Below are 14,605 nucleotides of genomic sequence, written 5' to 3'. Positions count from 1 at the left end.
TGGAGGCCCTCATCCAGGAGCAGCCATCAAGCAGAAGTCAGCAGAGAGGGAGCGCTGGCCATTTCTGACGAAAGCTGCAGAGACTTGGTGGGCACAGGGTAGAAGGGTCACTGATGTCAGTGCCAGTGCTGCAAGCGCAGGAAAAGAAGGAAGATGTGAGTGCATCAAAGAATTGACCCAAGAGCAAGTCAAGGGAATTGGGTGTAAGCATGGTGAGGGAGCCAAAAGGACCAGGCCCCACTGAGGTTTGCACTCAGATCGCTGGATTCAGAGTCCAGAGTGCTTACCATTACGCCATGTGACCTCCTGGATGGTGCTTCTTTTTCCACTGTGGTCACCCTCACTCAGCCATATCCCCCTGGCCAAGCCTGGCAGTCTCTCTGTCTCCCTGCCCATCACCAAGTATGGCCTCTCTACAGGGCCACCAAGCGTTCTCTGCTCATTTCACCTTTGGAGGGAGCTGCAGACCTCTTTGGGCAAGCCTGGTATGCCCTCTCTTGCAAGACCCAGGCTGTGAACCCCTTGCTTCTCCCTAATTAAACCTGGTTATGAAGTTTCCAGTAGAACCTCTTCAACGTTGCACCTCACAGGGGACCTTCACGGACCAGTCATCGGTGGTTCGATGCCTGCACTTGCCATCTCTTCTCCACTTGGAGAAGAAGAGAAGGCTCCGGGGAGACCTTATAGCAGCCTTCCAGTACCCAAAGGGGGACTACACGAGAGACGGAGAGGGACTCTTGATCAGGGAGTGGAGCCATAGGAGGAGGGGGAAGGGTTTTGAACTGAAAGAGGGGACATTTAGACTAGGTATTAGGAAGAAATTCTTTACTGTGAGGTTGGTTGCCCAGAGAAGCTGTGGATGCCCCATGCCTGGAGGTGTTCACGACCAGGCTGGATGGGGCTGTCAGCAACCTGGTCTAGTGGGAGGTGTCCCTGCCCATGGCAGGGGGGTTGGAACTTGATGATCTTTAAGGCCCCTTCTAACACAAACCATTCTATGATTCTACCTCTGCTGCTGCCTCCCTTCACCCCCGTGTTGGACAACCTGCCAATCTGCCGGTGTAAGGTATTGCCTCTCTGGTTTCTCACCTGGAGCTAGTATGAAGCAGCCAGTAACTAGATATGCTTACTCTTGGTTGCAGTCCTAGCCGAGCTCCTGACCTTGCTGAACGAGGGGACGAAGAGAGAGGGCAGGGAATGAGGTTCAACAGAGGGAAGAGTTGGCACCAGGACCCAAAGCAGCGTGTTACTGATTGCACAAGCTGGACTGCCGACTTCTGCTGGGACCGAGGCAGTATGGCAGGACCCAGTCTCCGAAGGTCTTGGAAACAGGGAAGGTATGTTTGGTATGCAGATACTCTGCAGCTGCAGGAGGAGGAATGCCCCTTGTGGGGCTGAGACAGCATTCCTCCAAGCAGTGGAGGGTGCTCCTGGGGCTCTGCTAGGCTTACTCACATTGCTTTTTTCTTTAAGCAACCCTGGAATCAGAGACTTGGCAATCTCTGTCCCCTTCAGGTAGAGAGTCCTACTGAGAGAGGCTCCTTGTGTTCCCCTTGGCCATAAGCTGCAAGAGAAATGAGGGTGTCTCGGTTCTTAGTTACCAGGAACATCGTTACACCCAATTCCAGTAAAGTGCAGGGTGTCTCTGCAATGCCGGAGCCTGAACAGGCTAGGTCACTGTCTCCAGGGGGACTGCAGATGAGACAGGCAGGCCTTTGCGACATTGCGTAAAGAATAGATGAACGGAGTGCCTCTCTTATGAGGAGAGGCTGAGAGACCTGGGCCTGTTTAGCCTGGAGAAGACTGCGGGGCATGAAGGACTCCCAGGCGATGAGGCCCAGCCAGCACGGGTTCATGAAAGGCAGGTCCTTCTTGACAAACTCGACCTCCTTCTATGACAAGGCGAGCCGCTTGGGGGATGAGAGAAAGGCTGTGGATGTTGTTTACCTGGACTTTAGTTAGTAAAGCCTTTGATAGAGTCTCCCACAGTATCCTCCTGGAGAAACTGGCTGCCCATGGCTTGGGTGGGAGTACCCTCCGCTGGTTTAAAAACTGGCTCAAGGGCAGGGCCCGGAGAGAGGTGGACACGCTGGACGGACTCCTGCTTCCGCACCCTGGCACATGCACGACCACAACCTGCCATGTGTGCTTCTCTGGGTGCAGATGTTGGCCAGGGAAACTCAAGATGCTCGGTGCTGCCAATGCTGCCTCTCCCCATCTGCGTTCATATGTGTGCCAGCTGTGCATGTACTATGAAAGTGTATGTGCGCTTGTGTGTAGGTACCTGCAGCGCTTTAAGCCCAGACAAACACCCACCCAGCTGCTCACTCCTTTCCCCACCCTCAGGGGGATCCAGAGCATGCAAAAGAGGATGAGAAAGCTCATGGGTCAAGATAAACAGAGGGAAATGCCTTAGCGAAAACTCTTGTGGGCAAATCAGGCTTGACTGGGGAAATAAACAAACAAACAAATAAATAGATTTGCTAATTATTTGACAAATGCAGAGCATCGCCTTTCCTCTCCCCTGTCCCTGGATCAACTTTACTCCTTCACACCAGACTCCTTTATCTGCCCAAGCAGGGTGCATCTTTCCTCTGCTCTTCCTCCTTGTTTTGTTCCTTCCCCCTCTCCCTGTCTGGCATTTTCTGCCCTTTCTGGAATATCTTTTCACAGAGGGGCCACAAACTTTGATGATGGCTCAGCTGTCTTGTGTGGTGGGTCCGCTGTGGAGCTGTGCCTGACACAGGGCAGCCCCTTATCTCTTCTCACAGAGGGCACTCTGCAGCATCCCCTACCCCGGACACTTCCAAAACCTTGCCATATGAAGCCAATACAGTTGGGAATACCACACCGTTGGAGTCTGCCCCAGTCGCAGTCACATTCACGTTGTCCCGGGCTAACATGTGGTTGCATGGTGAGCCCTTTGGTTGAAACGAGGGTCAGGTCAACCAGCCCGGGTTTCTTCTTAGGCACTGAATATGTCTATATCTTGTACACTTGTCTAGTATTAGCCCAGCAATCGGTGAGCAAAAAGCAGGCAATGCTAGGGTAACAATCACCTGCCCTATGGTATGATGTGTGCGTAGGCTAGGTGGATATTTTCTAGCACAGGTTTCTCGGTTTATATAATTTGGTCAAATATGAGCATCTGCCACATTGCGTGCTGCACGCCCGTCAGCAATTTGTTTGGCCGGATTCTACCCATTACCAGTTCCTGGTCTAAAGTCTGCCTTGTGCCGCTGCTGGTTTTGGTGGTGGATGATCGCTTTGGTGAATGCCCATGCCATCACTGACGAGTGATGGTGTCCATCTGACCAGGAAGTACCTTCCCCTGCGTACACAGGAGGCACCAGTTTTTCAGCTGCGTTTTCTTGTTACAGACCATTACCAAGATATTTTCATGCTGCTCTGTGACTGGCTGACAGCCATTTCTTGACCCCTTCATACCCACCTGCTCTCAGGCAGACCTGTGATTGGCTGCCAGGACCAGCCCACCCTACCCGTGTACCCAGAAGCACGTCAGGCAAGGAAGCCCCCACTCACTACATACCCAGAAGAGGCAACTTTTGACAGCGTCGTTCCCCATGGGTTCTCATACTGCTTTGTGATTGCCTGATGGCCATTTTTGACCACGTTCTCAGATCTCCCTCTGGTGGGCTGTCCACTTCCTTTGGACTGAGAAGTGCTCAGATATAAAAAGATATACCATGCAGTTTATACCAGAGTGGCATCCACCATGAAATGAAGACAAGCACCTAGGGCAAGTGGTATTCCTGTGGATGGCCCACCACCTGCAGAGCCAGAGGGGACCCCACAGTCAACATCCAAGCGACCCTCTGGCCCACCAAGTACCCAGGTGGGAGGCAGCTCACCTGCAGATACCTATGCCGTGTTGCTGCTGACAGCTCGTGAAGCACTCAGACAAGGAGAACTTCTGGCAGAGGCCACTCTCAATTGCTTTTGAAGGGTCATTGCAATTGAAAGGTCATGGTCATTCCTTCTTTACAGTTACTTTCATCCTCTTTTCCCATGCCTGAGCAGCTGCAATCTCCCTGTTATCATACAACAATTATAGTCAAGGACAAGGTGTCCTTGCCAGCCCAGCAGTTATGGGGGCTGAATCCGATGTTTCTCAAGCTTTTGCTCGGCCAGCTGGATCATGTCTACGTGACCCTTCTCAGCTAGCCATTCTCCCACACCTCCCCACCTGCAGAGTCCTGGAAGTCCCTGCTTGTGGCTGGAAGTTGGAATTGAGCTGCCTGATGAGATGACCGAAAGACCTGGGTCGCCAGGACACCCACTGCCTGGTGGGGGGAGCTCTGCACTGTGCTCTGCCTGCTGCTCCACACCTACCCGTCTGCCTTGCTGAGGGTGACTTTGGACTTTGGGGGTGCTGGCTGCTAAGAAAGCAAGGGAGAAAGAAGGCGTGAGGACAGAGAGAAGGGGCTGAAGGTGCGGGAGGGCCCTGCTTTCCCAAAGAGCTAGAGCACTGCAGGTTAAAACTAAGCCTATCAGGAGGCTCTAGCTTTAATAAGCCCATTAGCACAGGATGGTTTCGATCCATCGACCTCTGGGTCGTGGGCCCAGCATGCTTCCGCTGCGCCACTCTGCTCCCCACAGTGCTTCAGCTGGACCTCCCACAGCCCTGCCTGATGCTCCCTGGCATTGCCAGCGCTCAGGCCTCCATCCCTTCCTCTTACCTGTGCCCTCACCTGGGGTGGAAAATTGTCTCCCTGCAAAGTTCACCTCATTTGCGCCTGGGCTGGGTAGCTCAAGGACCTTGCTTTACCCTTCTCCCCACACCTCCTGCCCGTAACCCTGCACGGGGTCTGTCTCTTTGACCATCTGAGCTGGCTCTGGAGGAAGGGAAGGAAACCCCAGAGCAAGGGGGCACCTTGTTGCTTGGCAGGGTGGAGAGGAGGTGCTCTCCAGAGAGCTCACGAGGGCTGCAACCCTGCCCAGAAATCCAGCTCTCCAGAGGCTGCCGGACTGTACGTTGTGTAAAAGTCAGTTCCTTGCTGGCCGAGGAGTGAGACAAGGATGATTAGCACAGAATTACCAAGGGAATTGATTCTCCTGTTTTAGCTCTGCGCAGAGCGGTGCCCCTCCAGCGGGTCATTGTAGGCTCACAGGAGATGGTGGGAGAAGAGACTCATATCTCCAGGGATGTGGCAAAGATGGAGATCCCAGGGAGTGATTAGTTGAGAGCGACCTGCCCGACCCTCTGCTCTTCATCATGAACAAACTGCCTTTGTTCCCTGGGCTCGCGGGCAGAAAAGACAGGTTCTGGCAGAGCCTGCTGAGCGTAAGCAAGGTCCCTGAGGCCCTCAAGCTTGCGCTCAGCCCACAATGGTTTTCCTTGCCGTTGAGCTTTGCCACATCCCTGGAGATATGAGTCTCCCACCATCTCCTGTGAGCCTACAATGACCCGCTGGAGAGGCGTATCTCCCCGGGTCAGCATGAGCCCCTGGACTGAAAGCACTTGAGAGCTGACTGGAGGCGTCTGACTGGAGAGAGCTGACTGGAGTACAACGTGACTGGTGGCCAAGCTCACCGTGAAGAAGGCGACGGAACAAGTGTCATCCGTGTGATGGAAAGCCACGTAAAATCTCTGCCCAGCTAGCCTGAGACCTCTGAGCCAGTGGGTTTTTGCAGGCCTGGACACAAATTAAATATATTGGCATTCGATGGTATGCAGCTGGAGCAAAACATTTCAGGTGAAAGAGGCCAGGGCTTAATCACCATTGGGGCTTCAGCGAGCAGTAACTGCTAGGTGTTCAGATGCTTCATGAGCAAGGAATGTTTGTGGCCCCATGGGGCTCTGGGACGCAGCATAAAAGCCTGCGCTGCTCCTGGCTCCGCATGCTCCTCTCTTGCCTCCTTTTCCTCAAGGAGCAAGGTAAGCCCGCGTCCGCTCCATCTCTCCCCGTGGGCTGAGCTGCTATCATGGTGGTTACTCAGGCTGACACTTGGGCTGCCTCAGCCTGGCCCTACAACAGAACTGTTTGAGGGCTGCCACCTCTTTGCCTTTTGATGGTGGTGGCCGGGGAGAGGTGGGAAGGGAGGGGTTCTTTCAAGCAGAAGGGGATCAATGGGGCTCAGCCGCAGGGAGGTCTGCCCACCAGAATTTGCACCTGCAGCACGTGCTCTCTAACCAACTGGACAAGCTCATCCAGTGCCTTCTTCAATGCAGCAGTGTTAGTTCTGGGGATGGAATGTGATCAGTCTTTCCACAGGCGCTTTACACCCACTGTGCTGGGTCCTATCTCAAAGGGGGTCAGCCTTCCCGTCCCGCACAACTCGGAGGGCACAGTGAGTGTTGTGGGAGCTGTAGGCACAGTGTGCATTTATAAGAGGTGATTTCTGAGATAGCTGTTCAACCCAGCCTGTTTGAGCTGGGTCCATTTCATCAATCTTTACCCATGCTATCGTACCAGGAAATGCAGGAGGAGGTCCTGGTGGAATCGGTAGTCAGTTAGGCAGGTCTTTGCTCCCAGTCCTTCAGATCTAGCCCTAGGGTGTTGTGTGCGTTAGTAAAATCAGCTGCAGGTTCTTTCTGGATGTGGAGCTCAAAACAGAGGTGCATGGCAGCAAAGTATATCTTCAGCGAGAGTGGAAGAAACAATAGACAGGCTGATGTTGGAGTCCGTGTTTCCTCCCTGCTCTGTGTTTCAGCTTTGCCTCCCTCACCGAGAGATGTCTTGCTTCAGACCCTGTCCCCCACGCCCCTGCGGAGCCTGTGGCCCAACCCCACTTGCAAGCAGCTGCAGCGAGCCCTGCGTCGCCCGCTGCGCTGACTCGACGGTGGCCATCAAGGCCTCCCCGGTGGTGGTGACCCTGCCGGGCCCCATCCTCACCTCTTTCCCGCAGAGCACAGCCGTGGGATCCTCTCTGTCAGCTGCTGTCGGGAGCTCCCTCAGCACCGGGGGGGTTCCCATCTCTTCTGGGGGCTCCCTTGGTCTGGGGGGGTCAGGGCTGTGTCTGCCTATCCCCCGCTGCAGTCTGAACTGCTGAAGCCGGCGCATCATCCCCTTTGGAGCGGGAAGGAAGACGGGAACTCTGCAGCAGGAGTGTGGCCACGGCTTGCCGATGGGCTGGGTGTCCCCATCCCAGCAGGCAGGAGGGACCTGCGCCCGCTGCTCCTCACTGCATGGCAGGCCTCGCCGTGCCTCCCCTGGCTCCGATTTGCTCTGAGCTCCTTGAGAAAGGGCTCGTTCTTTTCTGCTTTGCTGAATCTCCTGCTGATGGGGAGAGGGTGCTGGAGTTAGGGACTGCTCTTGGTGGGCTGCGATTGCCACCAGGTAGAGCAGAATGGGAAAAGGCAAGCGCTTTGTGTGGAGCTTCTCCTTGGGCAGCGGGCCATCTTCTTTGCCTCCCCGAACCCTGCAGACGTGTGTCTTGGTCTCTGCCCTGTGCCACCGCATTTGCTCCTTCTCATTAAAGACTTTGTGCAGCATAGCTGGAGACTCATGGTGGTTTGTTTCCCCCCCGCCTCAGCTGGCCAACACCTCTGAAAGGAAGAGCAACTCGCCTCTGACTCAAGCTTACACTCAGTTGTGAATAGAGCTCCAAGCATTTATACTAGAGCAGCAAAAGTAAGCAACCAGGAAAGAGAAACACCAAAAATGAAAATGAAAGCCTTGTGATCATGGCCCTGTGATATCTCTCAGGATCAGCCATGAGTGAGTTCCATCACTGAAAGCATTCAAGAGCTGACCTCATTTCTTCTGCCAGTGTGCCCAGCGCATCTTGCATGTACGCTTAGGAAGCCGTGACTCTTCTCCTCCTGCCCCAAGTAAGCCCTGGGCAGAGGACAGAAGCAGGCTTATGAACTGGGCTGAGATGACAACATAAAAATATGGATATGTGTGCTCAGCTGAGTTGTTGAGGGTGCCTTTGCAACATGCAAAGACATGTTGCCTTTCTGAGCATAAATCTCCGGCAGAGTCCTGGTATTTGGAAGTCAGGTTTATACCTCTTTTCCTTTTGCTGATGCCCTTTGCTACTCACAGGAGGTTTGGAGACAAAAAAGCACCAAAGCTGCTCAGCAGGAAAGCAAGGCCTCCTACATGCAAGCATGCAGCTAAGCACAAAGGAATATCCAGTCTCTCAGACGAGGCATTTCTCTCCTCCACGCTGCGCCACCAAACCCTCTCAGCAGTCATTGCTGATCGAGTTGCACAAACTTTGGGACAGGTGCACGTCTTCCTCTGACTGAACGCTGTTGCTTCTGCTTTCTCTCTTCCTCCATCTATTCCCAGCAGCAAGTGGAAATCCTTCTGCTAAGTGTTGTTCCTCTGCAGGAGACCTGGACGTCTGCATGCTAGGTCCCCTTACAGGGGCTCCACGGGTGTCATTGTGTGGCTGCTTCCCACTTCTGCACAGCTAGAGGTTTTGTCAGCCCTGCCAAAGGGACACTGAGGTGATTAAGGACTTGGCTCGTCTGTCATACAGAGAGAGGCTGGGACGGCTGGGGTTGCTTAGCCTGGGGAAGGGAAGGGAAGGGAAGGGAAGGGAAGGGAAGGGAAGGGAAGGGAAGGGAAGGGAAGGGAAGGGAAGGGAAGGGAAGGGAAGGGAAGGGAAGGGAAGGGAAGGGAAGGGAAGGGAAGGGAAGGGAAGGGAAGGGAAGGGAAGGGAAGGGAAGGGAAGGGAAGGGAAGGGAAGGGAAGGGAAGGGAAGGGAAGGGTGAGGAGGCACCTTATCCATGTCTCCAAATACCTGGGGCGGGAGGGATGACAGGCAACGTAAAGGAGAATGCCATCTTCTTGTGAGGAGAAGAGGGAGAACTTGCTCCCTCCCATGTGTGTCAGGTCTCTGCCCTGTGCCACCGCATTTGCTCCTTCTCATTAAAGACTTTGTGCAGCGTAGCTGGAAACTCGTGGTGGTTTGTTTCCCCCCCCGCCTCGGCTGGCCAACACCGCTGAGAGGAAGAAGGAGAACCTGCTCTCTCCCACGACAGTGAGTCTGCCCCCCTGCATGGGGCACTCCCAGCTATGGGTGGAGCTCCCTGAGCCGGAGCACCAAAAATAAGCAAGCAGGCAAGGGAAAGTCAGAAACGCCTCAGAGCAACGGAGAGAGCAAGAAGCACTGGACAGAATTGGAAATACAAGTACTGCCACAAACAGTGGTGGTCAAAGATGGGAAACGTGTGCCCAGGGAGGTTGCAGAGTCTCCATCTCTGGAGATGTCCAACATCCAACCAGACAAAGGATGGCCTACAGGCCGTAAGCTGCAAGAGAAATGAGGGTGTCTCAGTTCTTATTTACCAGGAACATCGTTACACCCAATTCCTGTAAACTGCAGGGTGTCTCTGCAATGGTGGAGCCTGAACAGGGTAGGTCAGGGTCTGCAGGGGGACTGCAGATGAGACAGGCAGGCCTTTGCGCCATTACATAAAGAATAGATGAACGGAGCACCTCTCTTATGAGGAAAGGCTGCAGTGAGGAGCCCAGGAGACCTCCCAGCAGGCAGAAAGCACTGGTCTCAGTTGGTCTCTAAGATGCAGGGAGGCAAAGGGACTGGCTTGAAACCGCAAGGGGGAAAGCTGAGTATTTTTTGAGCAGGACAACCTGCCAGCAGAAGAAGATGTAAGAAAGCCTGGAGCCAGGCTGAAGAGATATCTGTTTGCATTGTCCAGGAATTGAAGCCGGGTCAACTGCTTGGAAGGCGGCTGTGCTCAGCACAAGTCCACCAACGCACCTGTGTGCAGTGCTGCCTCCTGCTCCTCCAGATCAGAGCCTGGCTGGCCTCCTGCTTCCAGCCTCACACAGACTCACTTCCTCCTGAAATCACACTCCCACCCCCTGCCACACCCCCACCTTCCCCCCATGGCAGGACATCTGAGATGCCTGGCTGAGGACAAGGCACTGGGAGCTGCCACCATAGCTCCTGGTGTTACACCTCTCAAGGCTTCTGGAAGGCTGGCACCAGGTGCCCGTCATGCTCCGTGCAGGTTGCAACTGCAAATCTTTGAGTGAAGGCTGGCACTGGAACTCCCCGGGAGCAGGGTGTCATTGCAGAGGGCACGTGATGAGCAGGGCAGAGACAGCTGGAGCAGGTAGTTGTGGCCGAGTGGTGAAGGCGATGGACTAGAAATCCATTGGGGTTTCCCCGCGCAGGTTCGAATCCTGCCAACTACGGGGCGCAGTCCCCTTTTGGTCTCCCTGCAACTGACCAGGCTGCAGCTGTGGGACTCGGCTCCATGTACCTGGTGCCCAGGGAGACAGTAAAACCCCTTGCCTGCAGCACTTGTCCGTGCCCCTCCCCTGAAATTCCTGCACGAATGGGAAATCCTGCTCCCTCCCCTGAAATTCCTGCACGAATGGGAAATCCTGCTCCCTCCCCTGAAATTCCTGCACGAGTGGGAAATCCTGCTCCCGTTGACAAGGTAGGCAAGTTGAGGGCAGCAGAGAACGGACCAGTGCTGAGTATGAGCCACGAAACAGAGGGCCGCTGTTGTTGCTTCTTGAGCAGAACTTCAGAGCCTCTTCTCACCTGACACGCCAAGCAGCACAGCCCCAGCAGCTGTCTTCCCTATCCCTGAAACTACAGCAGCTCACCTCCAAAGACAGCCTGCACAACATGGCCCTCGGTGCTAAAGATGAAGGGAAGACACCTCATGGATTGGAGATCCTGCCAGCACTCACAAAGTGCCCCTCACTTTAGGTCTCACTAAGGCGGACCGGTGTGGAGCAGCAGCCAAGCTGGGGGAAGAGAAGGGGCCAGCACCGAATACGAGCTGCAGAAGAGGTGCTTCTTTGCACACCAGTGGACCTCACTGCTAACGATGAAGGGCAGACACGTCAGAGATCTGCGATCTTGCCTGCGGTCCTGGGGATGTTCTGCCTGAGCCGTTCCCGGTCCTTGCACACATGGACAAACTTTCCCAGGGGCTTTCACAAATTTTCCTTAAGGACGGAAAGATGAGAGGTGGGTCTCTTCTGTCTCTTCCTCTTCGGGAAAAGAGGTGGAAGTGCAAGAGAGCAGATGGTGGTGACCGTGGCATCAGGAAACCACCCCCCGCCACCACGGACCTCGATGGGTGGGACAGAGGAGAGCCGGAGGCTTCCCAGGAGACTTCTTTCAGTCCCGTACCCAGCTGCTCCCAACAGAGCGGCAGCAGAGGAGAAGGTGCTGGCAGCCTGCCTGGGTGGTGCAGCATCTTAAAGAAAAGGGAAACTCTGAGGGGCACACGCAGCGAGAGCCTGGAGAAAGAGGAGAGAAAAGCCTATTGCTGGTGCATGGTCCGTTCCCCGCAGCCGTGCCACTGAGGGCCAGGGAAGCATTGCAAGGGAAAAAAAAGATCAGAGAGATTGTCGGTATGAATGAAGAAGGGAAGGGACAATGGAGAGGGCACCTGAGCTGAGCCATGGGCCTCTTGATCTGCAGTGAAGAACTTTCCTCTGAGTAACAGCTCCTGCAGCAGACCACAGCTGTGGCCTGCAGCTGGGGCCACACTCCCCATGCTCACATCGGTGCCCACATCCCAGCCCTCTCCATCCTGCTTTTGCTTTTCTCTCCTCTGCCTGGCTGCTGCATGCTCTGGCCTGTGGATGGGTCGGGGAACCAGCAAACACTAGCCCAAAAATGCAAGCTTCAGCACTGCCACCTCGTCCCTTACCCTCACCAAGACGCTCTACCAGCTCAGCGTGCCCAGAGCCCAGATGCCTTGCAGCATCTAAGACTGGCCGCCACCCACTTCAGCTGGGCCAGCCCTGCCCTGGGGCGACTGGGAGCCACCTGCACGCCAGCAGTGTTGGGCAGGACAGGAATGGCATCAGGTTCAGAGAGAAGGGGTTTCTCTGGCTCTTTGGCACCCTGCATGGTGGCAGGGGCAGCCCTCGGCTGTTGGGCAGCAGCAAGGGCAAGACTGCGCCAGGAGGGAGGACACGCCAGGAGCTGTGGGGGAGCACAGCACAGCACAGCACGGGCAGGGAAAGGGGGAAAGGCTCTTGCAGCCTGTGTGAAAGGAAAGGTGCTAAGTGCTATGCAACTTGCTTAGAGGAACAAACACTGACTAGGGCTAAGAGCTTTTACCTCAGGGTCAATGTGACTGAAGACTTAATCTAAACCGGCTCTCACTGACGGAGAACTGCTCATACAGACAATAAAAAACCAGGAGATCTGTCTTTCAGAAAACCCCCAGGCATATAACCATAGCCATAACAGCAATGGGCCTGAATCTGATACAAAGCCCCTTCACCTACACGGGACATTAGTTTAGAAGAATGAGGATTAACACCCCACTGACCATACATTCACACACCCTGTTCCGGGATGAGCACAGGGCGATTTTGCGAGCAAGAATAACTGATTTGCCCACCCCTTCACATGAGTAATTTGACTGGGCAACACAACTGTATTGGAAACATATATAACCCCTGTTTTCCTCTATAGACGGTCCGCCCTGCGTTAGGCTGGGGCACCACTCTGCGCAGAGCTAAAACAGGAGAATCAATTCCCTTGGTAATTCTGTGCTAATCATCCTTGTCTCACTCCTCGGCCAGCAAGGAACTGACTTTTACACAACGTACAGTCCGGCAGCCTCTGGAGAGCTGGATTTCTGGGCAGGGTTGCAGCCCTCGTGAGCTCTCTGGAGAGCACCTCCTCTCCACCCTGCCAAGCAACAAGGTGCCCCCTTGCTCTGGGGTTTCCTTCCCTTCCTCCAGAGCCAGCTCAGATGGTCAAAGAGACAGACCCCGTGCAGGGTTACGGGCAGGAGGTGTGGGGAGAAGGGTAAAGCAAGGTCCTTGAGCTACCCAGCCCAGGCGCAAATGAGGTGAACTTTGCAGGGAGACAATTTTCCACCCCAGGTGAGGGCACAGGTAAGAGGAAGGGATGGAGGCCTGAGCGCTGGCAATGCCAGGGAGCATCAGGCAGGGCTGTGGGAGGTCCAGCTGAAGCGCTGTGGGGAGCAGAGTGGCGCAGCGGAAGCATGCTGGGCCCACGACCCAGAGGTCGATGGATCGAAACCATCCTGTGCTAATGGGCTTATTAAAGCTAGAGCCTCCTGATAGGCTTAGTTTTAACCTGCAGTGCTCTAGCTCTTTGGGAAAGCAGGGCCCTCCCGCACCTTCAGCCCCTTCTCTCTGTCCTCACGCCTTCTTTCTCCCTTGCTTTCTTAGCAGCCAGCACCCCCAAAGTCCAAAGTCACCCTCAGCAAGGCAGATGGGTAGGTGTGGAGCAGCAGGCAGAGCACAGCGCAGAGCTCCCCCCACCAGGCAGTGGGTGTCCTGGCGACCCAGGTCTTTCGGTCATCTCATCAGGCAGCTCAATTCCAACTTCCAGCCACAAGCAGGGACTTCCAGGACTCTGCAGGTGGGGAGGTGTGGGAGAATGGCTAGCTGAGAAGGGTCACGTAGACATGATCCAGCTGGCCGAGCAAAAGCTTGAGAAACATCGGATTCAGCCCCCATAACTGCTGGGCTGGCAAGGACACCTTGTCCTTGACTATAATTGTGGTATGATAACAGGGAGATTGCAGCTGCTCAGGCATGGGAAAAGAGGATGAAAGTAACTGTAAAGAAGGAATGACCATGACCTTTCAATTGCAATGACCCTTCAAAAGCAATTGAGAGTGGCCTCTGCCAGAAGTTCTCCTTGTCTGAGTGCTTCACGAGCTGTCAGCAGCAACACGGCATAGGTATCTGCAGGTGAGCTGCCTCCCACCTGGGTACTTGGTGGGCCAGAGGGTCGCTTGGATGTTGACTGTGGGGTCCCCTCTGGCTCTGCAGGTGGTGGGCCATCCACAGGAATACCACTTGCCCTAGGTGCTTGTCTTCATTTCATGGTGGATGCCACTCTGGTATAAACTGCATGGTATATCTTTTTATATCTGAGCACTTCTCAGTCCAAAGGAAGTGGACAGCCCACCAGAGGGAGATCTGAGAACGTGGGTCAAAAATGGCCATCAGGCAATCACAAAGCAGTATGAGAACCCATGGGGAACGACGCTGTCAAAAGTTGCCTCTTCTGGGTATGTAGTGAGTGGGGGCTTCCTCGCCTGACGTGCTTCTGGGTACACGGGTAGGGTGGGCTGGTCCTGGCAGCCAATCACAGGTCTGCCTGAGAGCAGGTGGGTATGAAGGGGTCAAGAAATGGCTGTCAGCCAGTCACAGAGCAGCATGAAAATATCTTGGTAATGGTCTGTAACAAGAAAACGCAGCTGAAAAACTGGTGCCTCCTGTGTACGCAGGGGAAGGTACTTCCTGGTCAGATGGACACCATCACTCGTCAGTGATGGCATGGGCATTCACCAAAGCGATCATCCACCACCAAAACCAGCAGCGGCACAAGGCAGACTTTAGACCAGGAACTGGTAATGGGTAGAATCCGGCCAAACAAATTGCTGACGGGCGTGCAGCACGCAATGTGGCAGATGCTCATATTTGACCAAATTATATAAACCGAGAAACCTGTGCTAGAAAATATCCACCTAGCCTACGCACACATCATACCATAGGGCAGGTGATTGTTACCCTAGCATTGCCTGCTTTTTGCTCACCGATTGCTGGGCTAATACTAGACAAGTGTACAAGATATAGACATATTCAGTGCCTAAGAAGAAACCCGGGCTGGTTGACCTGACCCTCGTTTCAACCAAAGG

The 14,605-nt window shown here is 54.5% G+C and overlaps 1 non-coding gene across 1 annotated transcript; it reads left to right on the top strand.

Moving 5' to 3' along the window:
• Nucleotides 1-10,057: 10,057 nt before the first annotated feature.
• TRNAS-AGA (transfer RNA serine (anticodon AGA)) lies at nt 10,058-10,139 on the top strand. Its single transcript has one exon. It is a non-coding gene; the product is annotated as a tRNA-Ser (tRNA).
• The last annotated feature ends 4,466 nt before the right edge of the window (nt 10,140-14,605 follow it).

The sequence above is a fragment of the Numenius arquata genome, unplaced genomic scaffold, assembly GCF_964106895.1.
Source record: "Numenius arquata unplaced genomic scaffold, bNumArq3.hap1.1 HAP1_SCAFFOLD_90, whole genome shotgun sequence".
Lineage (NCBI taxonomy): Eukaryota > Metazoa > Chordata > Aves > Charadriiformes > Scolopacidae > Numenius > Numenius arquata.
The sequence above is the reverse complement of the archived record's forward strand: the minus strand, read 5'-3'. Positions and strand labels throughout refer to the sequence as shown.